This window comes from Triticum urartu, chromosome 4A (genome assembly GCF_056163025.1).
Source record: "Triticum urartu cultivar PI428250 chromosome 4A, HENAU_Tu73, whole genome shotgun sequence".
In the NCBI taxonomy this organism is placed as follows: Eukaryota; Viridiplantae; Streptophyta; class Magnoliopsida; order Poales; family Poaceae; genus Triticum; species Triticum urartu.
In genome coordinates this window covers 159,861,800-159,865,043 of record NC_141876.1, presented here as the reverse complement: position 1 = coordinate 159,865,043, position 3,244 = coordinate 159,861,800, and positions in this window count along the sequence as shown.

The following is a 3,244-nucleotide window of genomic DNA, read 5'->3' as shown; positions in this document are numbered from 1 at the left end:
TGTGTCATGATGAACTAGATGGTGGAAAGTTGCATGGCAATATATCTCGGAATGGCTATGGAAATGCCATAATAGGTAGGTATGGTGGCTGTTTTGAGGAAGGTATATGGTAGGTGTATGATACCGACGAAAGTTGCGCGGTATTAGAGAGGCTAGCAAAGGTGGAAGGGTGAGAGTGCGTATAATCCATGGACTCAACATTAGTCATAAAGAACTCATATACTTATTGCAAAAATCTAGAAGTTATCAAAGCAAAGTATTACGCGCATGCTCCTAGGGGGATAGATTGGTAGGAAAAGACCATCGCTCGTCCCCGACCGCCACTCATAAGGAAGACAATCAATAAATAAATCATGCTCCGACTTCATCACATAACGGTTCACCATACGTGCATGCTACGGGAATCACAAACTTCAACACAAGTATTCTTTAAATTCACAACTACTCAACTAGCATGACTTTCATATTATCACCTCCATAACTCAAAACAATTATCATGCTTCAATCTTTTCTTAGTATTCAACACACTCAAAAGAGAGTTTCACAAATCTTGAATACCAAGCATATTATTACTAGGCAAATTACCATGCTATTAAGAGACTCTCAAATTAATTTAAGTGAAGCATGAGAGATCAATAGTTTCTTTAAAACATATCCACCACCGTGCTCTAAAAGATCTAAGTGAAGCACATAGAGCAAAATTATAACGCTCAAAATATATAAGTGAAGCACATAGAGTAAAATTATCTAGCTCAAAGGATATAAGTGAAGCACATAGAGCAAAACTACTTAGCTCAATAGATATAAGTGAAGCACATAGAGCAAAACTACTTAGCTCAAAAGATATAAGTGAAGCACATAGAGCAAAACTACTTAGCTCAAAAGATATAAGTGAAGCACATAGAGTATTCTATCAAATTTTAATTCATGTATGGCTCTCTCAAAAGGTGTGTACAGCAAGGATGATTGTGGCATACTAACAAACAAAGACACAAATAATACAAGACGCTCCAAGCAAAACACATATCATGTTGGTGAATAAAAATATAGCTCCAAGTAAATTACCGATGGAAGTGGACGAAAGAGGGGATGCCTTCCAGGAGAATCCCCAAGCTTTGAATTTTTGGTGTCCTTGGATTATCTTGGGGGTGCCATGGGAATCCCAAAGCTTAGGCTCTTTCCACTCCTTGTTCCATGATCCATCAAAAGAATTCACCCAAAACGTGAAAACTTCACAACACAAAACTCAAAATAGAAAACTCGTGAGCTCCGTTAGCGAAAGAAAACAAAAGACCACTTCAAGGTACTGTAATAAACTAATTCTTTATTTATATTGGTGTTAAAACTACTGTATTCCAACTTATCTATGGATTATAAACTATTTTACTAGCCATAGATTCATCAAAATAAGCAAACAACACACGAAAAACAGAATATGTCAAAAATAGAACAGTCTGTAGTAATCTGTAGCTAGCGCAATATATGGAACCCCAAAAATTCTAAAATAAATTTATGGACTTGAGGAATTTATCTATTAATAATATGCAAAAAGAATTAACTAAATATCACTCTTCAAATAAAAATTACAGCAGTTCTCGTGAGCGCTAAAGTTTCTGTTTTTTACAGCAAGTTCAACAAGACTTTCCCCAAGTCTTCCCAACGGTTCTACTTGGCACAAACACTAATTAAACACAAAAAAACACAACCAAAACAGAGGCTAAATAATTTATTTATTACTAAACAGTAGCAAAAAGCAAGAAATAAAAATAAAATTGGGTTGCCTCCCAACAAGCGCTATCATTTAACGCCCCTAGCTAGGCATAACGAGCAAGAATAGATCTAGGTATTGCCATCTTTGGTAGGCAATTCTTCAATTAGGCATATACCGTCTTTAGGAATTTCTTTCTTTTTATTAATTATCAAACTTTTAGGCACAAGATCGAAAAATTCATTTGTAATAAATGGTTCTTTAATGATAGCAAAAAGATTAGGATGAATACTTATAGATTTAAGATCAGCAGTTTCCTTACTAGATGATTCACCCTTATTTTTAGGAACATACATGAGCTTGGCAAGTTTAGTAGGAGGACCAGGAGTATTCTTTACGGAAGAAAAAGCAGTTCCCAAATTTGTAATGATACCCTCAAGTTTATCAATTCTAGTAGAATCTAAGTTCATCTTCTCATTAACTACGGGTTCCTTTTCCTTAATATTTTTCAAAGTCATTCCTACCTTAGATCCATATTGAGTGATTGGATTGTGGATCTTTTTATCCAGATTTTCAATTGATTCAATAGTAGCAACTTTATTTTCAATAATTTCAAGTCTTTGCATAACATGCTCCAAAGTTAACATGGTTCCATTAACCAAAAGAGATGGTGAGCCAAATAAATCTAACATAGCATTATAAGAATCAAAAGTATGGCTACCCAAGAAATTCCCTCCGGTAATGGTATCCAGGATATATATATATATATTCCAAGGATTAATACCTACATAAAAATTGCGGAGAAGAACTAAGGTAGATTGTTTCTTGGTAGATCTATTTTGAGCATTGCAAATCCTATACCAAGCATCTTTTAGATTTTCTCCCTCCCTTTGTTTAAAATTTAGAACTTCACTCTTGGGAGATAACGAAGAAGATATGAGACTAGCCATGATGGCAAGCAATCAAACTAGCACACGAGCAAACAAAAAGTAAGCGGACTAAAGAGGCAAATAGAGAGGGAGGATAGAGAGAGAGGGCGAATAAAACGGCAAGGGTGAATTGGGGGGAGAGGAAAACGAGAGGCAAATGGAAAATAATGTAATACGAGAGATAGGGATTGTGATGGGTACTTGGTATATTGACTTTTTGCATAGACTCCCCAGCAACGGCGCCAGAAATCCTTCTTGCTACGTCTTGAGCTTGCGTTGGTTTTCCCCGAAGAGGAAGGGATGATGCAGCAGAGTAGCATAAGTATTTCCCTCATTTTTTGAGAACCAAGGTATCAATCCAGTAGGAGCCCACGCTCAAGTCCCTCGTACCTGCACAAGGCGATAGCTACTCGCAACCAACGCGAATAGGGGTTGTCAAGCCGTTCACGGTCACTTACGAGAGTGAGATCTGATAGATAGAATATTTTTGGTATTTTTGATATAAAGATGCAAAGTAAAAAGTAAAAGCAAAGTAAATAGCAAAACAATATAAAAGTGATGGAGATTGATATGATGAGAATAGACCCGGGGGCCATAGGTTTCACTA